The 14851-nt window shown below is 30.9% G+C and overlaps 1 pseudogene; it reads left to right on the top strand.

Annotated features, from left to right (window-relative positions):
- Positions 1-14535, top strand: part of LOC139703054 (zinc finger protein 420-like) — a 106203-nt pseudogene extending 91668 nt beyond the window's left edge.
- The last annotated feature ends 316 nt before the right edge of the window (positions 14536-14851 follow it).

The raw sequence follows: 14851 nt of genomic DNA, 5'->3' as shown, positions 1-14851 counted from the left end.
TTTCTCACCTCTGATAAGGAAGAAGGGTTTCAGTTATTAAATTATCTGCAGTCCTGGAAACCACAGTACTAAGATATACACTTGTAATGTGGCAGCCATTTGCCACATGTGGCTAATGAGTTTTTGGAAACTGGATGATATAAATTGAGAAGCATTAGAAGTGGAAAGAAGTGTGAGATTTGAAAGTTTAATGAAAAATACATGTAGTTAGCTAACATAATTTTATTATGTAAACATTTTTAATTATTTTATAACTTAAATTATTAAGAAGTGACAATTTTCTGATAACTTATAATAATTTATAGAAATTTATTTATAAATTATTATAATTATTTATTTTATTTGTTTTACTTATGAGTTCTAAAAGTTCAGTTACACATATATTTATCATTTTATTTCTTTCAACTATGATGCTATAGAAGATTGTCTACTTTTTCTAAAATCTAGCTGCATCAAAATTTCTGAACATGAGCTGGGTATTGTTGCATACCTGTAATGCCGGTGACTCAGGAAAATAAAGAAAGTTATTCACAAGCTTAGAGCCAGCCTCAAAGACTTAGTGAGACTCTGGCAAAAAATAAATAAATTTTGAAAACAACTGGAGATGTTCCTCAGTAAAGCATCACTGGGGTCTATCCTTGGAACCAAACAAACAAGCCTCATTAAGCCAGAGTATGAAGGTTATGAAACCCAAAATGTAAAGTAATTCCCACTATATTATTTGCATTTGTGAATCTGTCATTGGCATTATTGTCACTGATAATTGATATAACATTATGTTCAACATTAAATACTTATGTCTCAAGAAAATTTAAAATACCTTGACTTACTTTTTTAGCTTTTTTTGTAGTCAAATGTTATTTTTCTTACAGATCTTACAATAAAAACTGTCATTAATTTTATGTTTAAAAGAAGAAATGAGGAATGTATATTTCAACAAAGTAAGGTTAAAAATAAAAATTTTTGAATCATTTAAGTATGCATATAATTCAATTCTAGGATATTGTTGTTTTTTGTTTTGTTGCTATTTCTAAGCATCTTTCACATATTGCAGTACAAAAACTTCCAGTAGCTTTCAAAGTAAACATTTAGCTCTTACATGATTTGTAAGGTATATCCAAGTAATGTAAAATAGTTTGAGATTATTTTAGCTTTACATCACGTCAGAATTTTGTCTAGATAGCCTAGCAGTATTTACCACAGATATTAAGCCATTTGGAAGTTTGCCACTTTTTTTTTCCTGAGTGGCCCCTTATAGTTTACAATATTTAGAAGGAAAAGCTAACTTTATAGACCTAATACCAATATCCTAATCTCCTTGTTCCAAATATGATTAATGGTATTAGACTATAAGTAATGTTAAAATGGTTTTATCATTTTTATACATTGTGTGCATTAATTTGAACTACAGTGAACTTTGACGTTTTAACTGAAGTTGAATGTCATTTGTCTTAATTCTGCTCAGTTAATGACCACAGTGTATCTAGAAGACGTTTTGGCAACTGGAAATGTAGCTCAGTTGTAGAGCACTTGCCTAGCATGCAAAAGAACCTAGATTAAATCCCTGGTACCAAAAAACAAACATACAAACAAACAAACAACAGCATCAACAAAAATCAGATGCTTTTTTATTCCAGTTTAGGAAATCTTCAGTATGGAGGTAAATTTCAACTTGAGTTGTCTTATTCTATCTCTTGTATTATCCTTGTCAGATATAAGCTTTTTTGTGTCTAAATTCTTTTAACATTGAATCTGCAATGTAAACAATATATGATGTGCTGCAAATTTATGCATAATATACTAAGTTGTAAATTACTGTAACCTGTAAAACATTTCTTATAAATTATGTAATTTATTTTTCTATTTATGTACAGGTTTTTATGTAAATTTAAAAAATATTTGTTGTGTTCTTTTCTGTAAATATTCCCATACTCTACTTTAATGCTTCTTTGCATGAAATATTGAATTTTGTTATTTACATGATAATAACCATTAAATCAACTTAAGCTTTTCTGCCTTCTTTTCTGTAGTTTAACTCTTTCTAATTTTGTTAATATTCTAAATGGTATGTCCTACTTTCCAAATAAATTCTCTTAAGTTGTTTAAAAAATGAATAAATAAATACTCATGTCCACTTGTATAGCCAGGTCTTCTTCCACATAGATAGCTCTGACTAAGAAGGAATATAATTAATATTTTGTTATTTTTGATTCCTATTGCCTGAGTTGAAATTGTTCCACCTTACATTCAGAGGCAGAGGGATCAGAGCTTGGTATTTTTTATAATCAGGTAAAAATTATTCAATCAGAAGTGATTTGGGTTATAATTATTGAATCAGAGCAACAACCAAAGAATAGAGAGTAGAATTCAAAATCTGGGAGGCAATTAATCTTTGTCTCAGGCAAATATCTTGATTCATCTCCAGGTTTTGTGATGCCTGGATGACTCTGTCAGAGGCCCTTTTCCACTAACATTCAGGGTCTATAGTATTTTAAAAAATAATAAGTCTGCAGGACTGGGCATTATGAAACAGAAGAAAGGGGCTGAGTATCAGTAGTAAGAAATAATTGTGAGAACCTAGGCTTTCCTGAGGTCACCTTTGTAATTTTTTAACCTTAGTCTAAATTTGATAGAGCTCAATATACTTATACCTCTGGCTCTAAGAATAGGGTTAACAGTCAGGATTCTACTTTTTGTCCTCTGCCAGATTGGTGACCTCTGCCTGTCCTGAAAACAAGTCTGTATTTTCTTGCCTACACCCTTTTAGAGTGGATGTTAAAGACAGAATCAGGACATGAGAATTTTGACTCATGTAAATAATTCACATTTGGAAAGAGCTGTGGTCCATGGAGTTTTCAGTTTCTCTTTCTTTACCAGGTGGCACTCATTTTTGAGTGCATTTTTCAAATGTGAGGTAAACAAGATTTTCCGAAATTTCATCTCTTCTCAGCTAATTCACTATATTATGAAGTATGGTTCCCTGGAACATTTCAAGTAACACAGTGTTTTAAATCAACTTTTCCTCTTAGTTTTGGATGGAATTTTAAAAAGTGAGTGTATGTGTGCATGTGTGTGGTTGTACTTTCACATGAGGAGAACATGAAAGTCTTTAAAAAAGTATTTGTTCCTAATGCTATGTGTGAAGATGCATGCTCATAATCTCAGCATTTTTGTAGGCTGAAACAAGAGGATCAATATATTATGAATAAAAATATAAAGGGAAGGGGAATGTTGCTAAGTGTGTAGGCACTCCTGAGTTTAATCCTTGCTATTTAAATTTAAAAAATCTTTGATCCTTTTGTTTATTTGCCTTTCATAAGCATAGACCACAATTTCAAGGCCCCCTTAAGAAAATTTAGAGTGTGATGTCTCTTCAGTATCTGCCATGTCTTTGAGTGGCCATGGTGTAAAAATTACATGAAGTTGATCCTAGGTGCCCACAACCTTCCATGTTTGTTGAGCTACCTAGAGAATACCAACTTGTGTGTAATCCTCATTTCCTACAGAGCAGCTTCTGGTCAGGGAATGGAGCACCTTGTAGGAATAGCTGGATACTCTAGATACTCTAGAGATTACATGAATATTTTTATAGGTTTCATCTAAATAGATCAAATATTGGAATATTAATAATATTTCCCCTAAATGTTAGGTTCAGCTCCCCAGAAACACATTGCTGCTCAGACCCAATGATTCTGTAACTGGAAAAAAAAGGCAAATATGATTTTTGTCCTCCCTTTTCTTATTCATCTAGGTAAGACTGATTGTAAGGTGCCAGAATTTGAAGGGAGAATAAACTGTACCAAGAATTCAGAAAAAAAATCCTAGTGTATTTGTGCAGAAGTCTTCAAAGAAAAACTCACTACATGCTAATTGGAAGACATAATGTAGTGCCTCAAGTTTGGGGTGGTAACCAAATATTTAAGTAAATAAAATGGTGGATGAAGAATGTCTCATATTGTTTAACATTTCATTACCTATGAAATGTAATTTATCACTAATATTTGAAAGATTAAAAAAAAAAGTTTCCAAACAGAAAATTTAGAGGCAAATTTTAGAATAAAATTGTATTCAAACTAAGGTCAATTGTTTAGTGTGTAAAAGAACATAATTGAAGGTTAAGTAAGATATTAATTCTATCCATAGCTATAATATTCATTGCTGTGGAGCTATATCAGTTTGGAAAAAAAAAAATCAGAGATAGGTAATAAGCAGCTTTTTTTCTAAATCTATACTGCAGTACTTTAAATTCATCAAATATAAGATAAGGATGCATCTAAAATCTTAGTCTGTCAAGGGCTTTTTTTTAGAAGAAAAAAAAATTGAAGGTGAAAAGAGGTGGACCAAAGGAGGTTCGTACATTTATATCTTTCTGGGAACATTAGGACAGGCCAGTAATCACAACTACCTGGAGATTGAGAAAGAAAGATCAAAGTTCAAGCTTAGTGTAGCAAATTAGTGAGACAATGTGTCAAAAGAAAAAAATAAATTAAAAGGCCTAGGATATATCTCAGTTGTAGAATGTTCCTGTACCAAAAAATAAATTAATTAATTAAAATTCCAAATGAAGGATCCTTTACGCTGAATCCAATGAATACTTATGAGTTTTAAGAAAAAAAATTTGTATGTCGGTTTGGGCTTACATGAGATGGCTCAATATTCTAAGGGTTTCACATAGAAAAGAAACTTAAGCTTCATTTTTGTTTTACAAATATTTTGTTCTTACCCCTGAGTATAAAAGTGTTCAATTAAACATTTTTTATGAAAAAAATGGAAATATGCAGAATGAGTATCTGAATCAGCATGTTTAAAATAGTGAGGATCTTCTAAATCATAATGGGAAGGGGGCTGTTAACTGCTATAGCAGAACAGAAAACCTGGAGGTAATATCTTCAACCAATTATTTCCTAAAATGTCCTATATAGTGTCCAATTTTCTCTGACATTTTTTTTATATTTTATGCAAGCTTTCAATTGTCATCTTCCTGATTTATATAATTTATAAGAAGCTGGTATGCATAAGTGTGTTTTTTATCAGAATAAGTAACTTAAGCATGTAGATGTGGAGTCAAGGCCCCTAACTTATAGGAGATGAATCATAAATATAAATGTTATTCTATTTTGGGGCTAGACACTGGTACCTCAGTTTGTAAAATTTTAAAGGAGTGAACCCAAACCTTGTGCGGTCTGTACTAAATGGTGTCAGAATTGAATTATTGGACTACTAGATTTTGAAATATTGGTTGTTGTGCAAATGTGCATATTTGGTGTCAAAAGTGGTTGCAGAGTCAGGAGTGGTGGTACACACCTGTCATCACAGTGGTGTGAAAAAAATGATGTAGGAAGAAAGTAAACTTGAGTCCAGATTCAGTAATTTAGAGGCCCTAAGCTACTTTGTGAGCCCATTTATCAAAATAAAAAAAATAAATAAATAAAACTTCTAGAAATGCATTTCAGGGGTAGAGTGCCCCTGGGTTAAATATTTAATCAATAATAATAATAATAATAATAATAATAATAATTATTATTATTATTATTATTATTATTATAAAGCAAAAAATCATAGATCAGAACCTTAAACTAATTCAGGTATGTGTTCTTTCACTAGTGATAATTGAGACCCTGTAAAAAGTAGTATTTCCATGTTGTCAAGGAGGCATTTAGGGTGCCAGAATCTTTCAGAATTTTTTTGTTCACTGCTTAGTATTATCTAACTTTCTACTTCAAAATGAGCCAGGGGAGGATACAGTTTTCACAGTGAGGGTGGTTTTCCAAATCTGGGAATGTTAAACCTGATATGTCAGTTTCCTTATGAACTCAGAGAGTAACAGTCTATTCACTTAATTTGCTTTTTCATTTTTTTTATAACTTTTTGCCATGTAATTCAAGTTGACCCAAGTACCTAAGTTTTTTGTAGTAGTTTGATAGTTAAAATTTTAATTCTATTGTTTTAAAAGTGAGTTGTGATCTAGTGGTCTGAAGAAGTAGAAGTAATTTTATAAATACAGTACTTGTTTTATGGTATGTTTAAATAATGACAAATAGACAATTTTGGAGATGACCATTCAAATAAATATGTGGACTGTTGGAAGTTTTGATGTTTCTTTTGTAATCTCATATGTCTTCTACACACTGAGGTGACCACTGTGGTGTGAGTAAAGTTATTACTTATAATTTTGCTGTGCATGTGTGAAGTATCATTGCTTTGTTTGATTTTACTTCTTTTGATTATTCAATAACTAATTGCAACTATTATTCATCCTTTGGGATTACATTGGATTTTTTCCACTTCTTTGCTTCAGTGTTTTGCTTCACATATGCTGCTCCCTGGGTTCCATTATACCAACTTTATCCATCACTTTTCCTGCTTGTAACTAATTATTAGGGCTGGGGATATAGCTCATTTTGTAGAGTGCTTGCCTTGCATACCCAAGGCCCTGAGTTCAATCCCCAGCACCATAAAATATATCTTATTGAATGGTTGAGTTCATTACCATATGTAAAAAGCCACCGCTTTTATTTCTCATTACAATTTGTATGAAATTAAATACTATGTCATTAATCATATTGTTTATGTGATATGTATTTACTCATTTTTATTTCAGGAACCATTGACATTAGGGGATGTGGTCATTGATTTCTCTGAAGAGGAATGGAAATGTCTGGACCCTTCTCAGCAGACTTTATATGGAGATGTGATGTTAGAAATCTGTAGAAACCTACTCTTTATTGATGAACCTAAATTTAAGTCATAATTTCTAATTCAAAACCAGGGTTTATTTTTTTTTAACTTTTTAGAGTGTCTTTTGGCAATTCCTATTCTGCATAAAAATGTTTTAGATTCTTGTTTTTATGACAAAGATTGACATTTGTTTATGTAGAAAAGAAAATATTAAAGATTTTTCTTTTTATGTTTAATTTATCTTTTCTAAGTAGTGCTCACAATGTAGAGAATGAAAGTGGTTTCAAATTATTTTAGTGTTTTTTGGAAAAAAAGTTTGGAAAAACAATTGTGTAGAATCTTCTAAGGTATTTTCTTTTTCTTTTTTCCTAGTGAGGACAACATTAAAAAGACTTCTGTAGTTACCAAGGAAATAACAAAATGTGACATATGCTATTTTCCATCAAAAAATTTTGCTGTCTCTAAGTAATCTTTTGTCACCTCTCTGTTCCCCCCAAAATAACCTTGGGATTTGAAGAGAAAACTAATAGTAGACATATCAAAGTGGGTAGAAATCAATGAAGCAAATAACACACAATTTTAGTTTAAAATAGACTCTTGCTAAGTGGCTAAAGCTGAAATTGTATTTCCATGTCTCAGCCTTCCATGTAGCTAGAATCAATGGCATATTCATCATCTCTCTATATATGAATCTGTTCTTTTGTCTAGGAGTAAGACTTTAGCTTTTTAAAGGTACCATAAAGATTTTTACAATTCTTTTAACTTTTATATATTTGTCAAATTTGTAATTGTGATCAAAACTTTCCTGAACTTACTGTCTTATATATTTTAAATTTACTGGTCAGTAGTGTTCATTCAAATATTTTTGTAACATTATTTCTAGAAAGTTTGTATCACATAAAAAGTAAGTTCATATTTTCCTTCAAACAAGTGCTGCTTTGTCTCATCTTTTCATCCCTGATGTCATTCCTTTTGGTCTGTTATTTGGCTATATTAGATATCTCTCATAAGTAGAATTACCTGGTATTTATTGATTTTATTTTATTTTTTGTGAATTACTATTTCACTTAACACACTATACTAAAAGTATATATTATATAAATTCTTATCTTTGAAAAGTTTGAAAACTTTCCATAGTTCATTCCAACTTGCCTTCATGTAGTCATGTAAAATGATATTTGATTGGCTTGCCACATTGATCTCTATTGAATGTTGTTTTAATGAGAATAGATCTATAAATATATTTTAATTTGACCATCAAGTTGGGGGCTCATTGATGTACTTTCTGTTTTATTACTCATGACTTTCTCAATTATTCTCAAAATCTATTGAATATTGTAGCTTTTATTTTTTTTATATCAGGAAGCAGTTTTAAAAAAAATTTAATATGTGTAGTTATTGATGCACAAAGTATATTCCATAGAATTGTCCAAATAACTTATTTGTGTACACAAAAATAATATTGATTGTTTGGTATTACATAGACTGCTTAGATTATTTTGGGTCTATAGAATTTCTTTCTTTCTTTCTTTTTTTTTTTTTTTTAGCAGAGGTTCTTAACCACTAAGCCACATGGACAGCTCTTTTTGTGAAGGTTACTGGGGATTGATCTAAGGGCACTTGACTACTGAACTACATCACAAGCCCCATTACTTATTTTATTTAGAAACATGATCTCCTTGATTTGCTTAGCACCTTGCTTTTGATAAAGATGGCTTTGAACTCATAATCCTGCTGTCTCAGATTCCCAAAGCTGCTTGAATTATAGGTGTGTATTACCATGCCTGGCTGGCAGCTGTTTTTATATTTCATTTTGTAACAGTGTCCATCTAAGTTGCTTGGGGCCTTGCTTAATTGCTGAATTTGGCTTTAAAATTATATTCATAAATTTTGGATATCATTTTCACTTTTATTTTCCAACTTATTATGTTATGTTAGAAAACAACTTCAATATTTTAATATCTTTAACATTTGTTTTGTGCTTTTAACCTAATCTCTTTGGAATAATATTCCATATACTATAGAGAAGATTGCCTCTGTAAATCTAATTAGTTTTTAATGCTTTTTGAACTTTTTTTATTCTCTGGGTACTAATGCAATGCTATTTTTTTCTTTGCATTAATTGGGGATTGATGTCTCCTACTATTACTTTGTTGCTTTCTGTGATGTTGAATTCTTTTGTGTTTTCTTTCTCTCTATAAAAAAATATGTTTCAAGTCACAAATATATTTATTGTGATTGTATTCCAGGTATTGTTCATATTTATTTTTATATAATAATCTACTTTGTCTCTTATTTATAGAGTATTATCATTTTTGCAATTTTGAATGTAATATTTGTTATATCCTTTTTTTTCAGTCTTTTTGTGACCTTATATAATAACAGAATCTTCTGTAGATTTACATATAAAATAGTTAACATATTTTTAGGTTTAATCTTGTTCGTCACATTGTGTTCTGATTAGTTTTTTTTTTTTTCAAAATATTTTATTTGTACTTAAATTACTGATGAGGAAGAACTTACTTCTGTAGCTTTCAAGTTTTGTTTATTACTTAAATTTTTTTCTATTATTAAAAAACTGCTTTAATTTGTAGTTCATAGATTTTTATAGTGATATTTTTTTTTTCTTATTTTTATCTTTGATGTTTATTTTGTCATTATTTGGAATTACATGAGAGTACTTAAAAACAGTAAAATAAATTGGAAATAACATTCTTATGTTCTTATGAGAATACATAACCAGTATAACTCCACAAAATTTACCACCAGGAGAATAGGTAGTTATACTTTATGAATGTATGATATGTGAAGATACATTCTACTGTCATGAGTAACTAAAGAAGAAATAAAAAATAAAGTACTTACTTTGCACTATGTTTTAAATGGAATTAACTTTGGTTTTCTAAGATAATCAGTGTCTTTACATGTGTTTCTATGATTTGTTATTAATTTCACACCCACTTTTCTAACTTATACTAATTAACAAAGATTTATGATAATTTTTATGCTTTAGTTTTCCAAATTCTATAGAGAATGAAATGTTTTATGTACAACAATGAAAGTAAAATAAAACATATATTTGTATACATTTTTCTCTTCCATATAATCTTTCAAATTTTATATAATTTCTGTTGTGCAGATTTATTTTATTGAAAAGATACCATTGATTATTTCTCTTATAACAGGCCAAGAAGTAAAGAAATTTTCGAAAATGTATATATCTTGAAAGCCTGTATTTTTCTAAAGTTTAAAAAGTTGTATTGGTGGATAAAGTATTCTAGGTTTATATATATATATATTTTTTTTCTCTCAACATACATATCTATATACTCTGATTCTTTTCTGGAAGCCTTCTGCAAAGGAATCAACAGTTAACCATAAAAGGATATATTTGTAATCAAAATTTCTCTTTTTCTTAGTCATATCAAAATTTTTTCTTGAAGAGTTTTAAAAGTTTGATTATGAATTTATTAACTTTTGTCATTGATTTATTTATTGGTACTGGGGATTTAACTCGGGGACACTCAATCATTAAGTCACATCACCAGCTATTTTGTATTTTGTTTAGAGACAGAGTCTCACTGAGGTGCTTAGTGCCTCACCATTGCCGAGTCTGTCTTTGAACCCATAATCTTTCTGCCTCAGCCTCCCCAGATGCTGGGATTATAGTCATACACCACATTGTCCAACACTACCTGTGTCTTTTAATTAACTCTAACCTTTAATATATTCTTCAAATTTCTGATGTATGAGGCTGTGTGTGTGTGGTGCCAGGAATTAAGCCACACCTTTTGCATGTGAGGCAAACATTCTACCATCTGAGCTGTACCCCCAGCCTGAGACATTGTTTAAAAAACATTTTTATTATATAATTTCTACTTTTTCTGTTGCTATTTTTTTTCTGAATTTCTTTCAACTTTATATGTTGTTTTTATTTTATTAAACATTTTTCAAGTGATTATTTGGCATTGCTTAGATATTTAACAATATCAACTTTCTAACTCTCAATTACTACTGTTATATTCTTTGTTTCCTTGAGTTGATAATACACTTCATTTTATGGGCTATTATTTTCGCTGGGATTTTTCTATTTAAAATCTGTTAAACTAGATCATTATAGTCATTTTGGAAAATATTTGGAAGTTACAAAGTAAACAAAAACAAGTCATGTGCAATGATATATAAATGTAATTCCATATAACTGGGAAGCTGAGGCAGTGGAATGCAAGTTTGACATGAATTTTAGCATCTTTGTGATAAACTGTCTCAAAAAATATAAATATAGAAACATCTTTGGAAATATTTTAGTGATAGAATACCCCAGTTTTCAATCTTAAGAAATAATCCCCAAAAGAGATTAAAACAAAACAAACAAAAACAAAAACAAATAATGTATATTCATTTTCTGCAACATTTGAGTCACAGGTGGAGTCCTAATATGTTGAAGTGAAGGGCTATGATTTGATATTGTTGTGTGCCGCAGTCTGGCTGGGCACAATTCAGGAGCCACTTGTCAAAAGATACAAACTTTATTTTTAGAACACACATGCCAAACCACACAGCTCTTCAGGAAACCTTAAGAGCCCAACTGCCACCACCGGCTTCCCACAAGCCTCTCAACCTCCCCCACTCCTCCTGCTCTTGAGGCCGATTGGCTGGGTCGCATGGGCGGATCCATAAAAAAGTCCCCCAATGAGCAGCTCCGTGGTCTGAAAGGGCGGGAAAACAGCCTAATGAGCATCACCACAGAGGAGCCAATCAGTTGGCCACTAGAAGTTTGCTGGGGCCGCTGTAAGCCAATCATCAGCTGGCAGCTGGAAGTTTGCTGGCAGATGGAAGTTTGCTGGGGCCCCTTTAGCTGTGGCTCTCAACAGTTGTGGTAATAGTAGTCAGTTTGAATATTGTCCTCATCTGTGGTGCTATAAATTTTGAAGATGATTTTCAAAGTTTTCACAACTTTCATCAGCATATTGTTGTAACCTCTATATATTTCTTGAGTAATAATGGCTTTGAATTATACTGTTCTCTGGCTATCCCCCCCAGCTTTATAAAAAAAGGCATTTATACATAATGGAATATTACTCAGGAATAAAAAAGAATCACTTCATGGCATTTTCAGGGAAACGGATGGCATTAGAGAAGATTATGCTAAGTGAAGTTAGCCAATCCCCAAAACACAAATGCTGAATGTCTTCTGTGATATAATGGGGTGACTCAAAATGGGGTTGGGAGGGAGAACAAGGGAGGCAGATTACCTATAGATAGAGAATAGGGGTGGGAGAAAGGGAGGGAGAAGGGGAATAGCATGGATGGTGAAAGGACTCACATCATTATACAAAATACATGTATAAAGATGTTAATTTGGTGTCAACATACCTTATATATAATCAGAGATATAGTAAATTATTGTATAATGGTTTATTAAGAATTGCAATGCAAAAATAAATAAAGTAATTATTTAAAAAATAACGTTTTATATATTTGCAGAGTATATTCATATTAATATAGTAAGTGAAAAAACTTGCTATTTTAATTTTTTTCAGGTATGACTTCTAATCCAAACCAAGAATATTCAGGAGAGCAAAAAATAAAATATTTTTTTGCAAAAATTGATAAAGAGAAGGTATGGCTACTAAGACAGTTAATGCTTAATTTTAAGCAAAAAATAGACATTGAAAGAGAGAGAAGTTCAGAAAATTTGTTTTAATGGAGAAAAAGGTAAAAATTATTTATAAAGAAAATTACACAATCATCAGGTTATATTATTACAAACATCTCAGAAGACTGACTGCTCAACTTGTGCCAGTCACTTTTTATTTAAAACTTCTAATCGAATTGTTGTAATTGCAATATTTTTACTAATAAGTATTTTGTGTAGAGTCACTTACAATGCACAATATTTTCAAATGCAAAAACATGTATCAAAGTGCATATATTTGTGATATTTGCAGGCCATTATGAAGCTGCACCTTAAAAATATCTTCAGGAAAATAAAAATTCGACCAGTTTGCTCAGCTTTAGAAATAGGATTAAAATACAAATAGACATTTTAATGAAAAAATCAAAACAGTAATAAATTGCTTAAAAATCAGTTATCTTTTAATGCTTTTATAATCTCTTTATGAGTGCATATTAAATAAAATGTACAGATCATTAATATAAAATTGCAGTATTCTAATCTGTCTGTTTTATAAAATAATGAGGCTATTTTATATACAGTATAGACAAATGGCCTTACCATTTAAGCCATAGCAGATGTAGATACTTGGAGAGACCACTATATTTATGATAAATTTTTCAACACCTATAGACATGTCTCTACCCTAGGTAATTTGCAGTACATTTGTTTTGGTGTAAAACAATATAAATTCTGTAAAAGTCATTAAAATTTACTTCTTTTTTAAATCCTAGAAAACACCCATGTGATCATTTAGAAGAGCTTTACAATGGTGAAAGTGAGAAAGTTTTTTATCTCATGCCCACAATTTATTTATCCAAGCATTCATAATCAACAAACAAATTACAGATATAATGTTTGTGAAAGCACTTGTAATAAAACTGCAAGCATTCCTGAACACCAGAGGATTAATATTCGAGGGAATCCCTACAAGCTAAAAAAAAAAAATATGTAAAACCATTTACAGATTTCTCAGTCACATATCAGAGCAGTGATAAATTGTCTATCAGTAAAGGATGTGGAAAATATTTTACTCAAAATTCATCCATTACTAAAAACTATATGCTTCACAGTGAAGATAAACCTTACAAATATAAGAAATGTGAAAATGTCTTTAAGTGTTTTTCAAACATTTTTAAAGACTACAGTAATCATACTGGAGAGAAAACCTGGAAATATAAAGAATGTGGCAAAGCTTTTAATCAAAAATCAAACCTTAGTAAACACCAGAAAATTTATACTGGAGAAAATCCATACCAATGTAAAGAATGTGGCAAAGCTTTTAATCAAAGATCAAACCTTACTCAACACCAGAGAATTCATACTGGGGAGGAACCATACAAATGTAAAGAATGTGTCAAATCTTTTAATCAAAAATCAAACGTTAGTAAACACCAAATGTTCATACTGGAGTAAAGACATACCAATGTAAAGAATGTGGCAAAACTTTTAACCAAAGATCAAGCCTTTCACAACACCAAAGAATTCATACTGGGGAGAAACCATACAAATGCAAAGAATGTGGGAAAGCTTTTAATCAAAGAACAAGCCTTTCTCAACAACAAATAATTCATACTGGAGAAAAGCCATACAAATGTGAAGAATGTGGCAAAGCTTTTAATCAAAAATCAAAACTTAGTAAACACCAGAAAATTCATACGGGGAAGAAAACATACAAAGTTCAGTAATGTGGCAAAGCTTCTAATTGAGGATCATTTCTTAGTCAACCCCAGAGACTTCATACGGGAAAAAATCTATACAAAGGCAAATAATGTGGCAAAGCTTTTAATCAAAGATCATGACTTATTCAAACCAGAGAATTAATACTGGGGAAGATCCATACAAGTGTAAAGAATATGGCAAAGCTTTTTAATCAAAGACCACACATTTCTCAACACCAAAGAATTCATACTGGGGAGAAACTATACAAATTCAAAGAATATGGAAAAGCTATTTCTATTAGGGAAAGTCTAATTGTTCACCAAAACCTCCATACTAGATTAGAGCCATATAAATGTAAAGAAGGTGGCAAAGTGTTTAGCATTCTTCAAATGTTACCAGGCAACAGATCATTCATACTTGAAACAATCCTCACACATCTAAAGAATGTAAAAGTCATTTGTTGTGAGATCACTAGAAACTTCATACTGGAAAGAAAAATTACAATTGCCCGGAGATAGTTTTTGAGAGCCTACTGCATGAAACTCCACCTTTGCACAATTGGCCATGAGACAAGAGCCCATGGAAGTGGGCAAAGAGTATAGTTGGAACCTTGGATCTCTTTTCTCCTGTGAAGCTCTCCAGGTTCACTTGCCCCATCCTTAATCCCTTTGTATTGATTGAATTAAAATCATCTTTTTTTTCAAAAGGTATCTTTGGATTTAAAGCCCACTTTTGTACCAAACCAACACATTAATAAAACTGTCTTATGAATGAAGTCTATGATCACATCAAAATTTTCCCCATAACCTCAGGTGGACAGCATAGTTCTTTGTC

Source organism: Marmota flaviventris, chromosome 20, assembly GCF_047511675.1.
Source record: "Marmota flaviventris isolate mMarFla1 chromosome 20, mMarFla1.hap1, whole genome shotgun sequence".
NCBI lineage: Eukaryota > Metazoa > Chordata > Mammalia > Rodentia > Sciuridae > Marmota > Marmota flaviventris.
The sequence above is the reverse complement of the archived record's forward strand: the minus strand, read 5'-3'. Positions and strand labels throughout refer to the sequence as shown.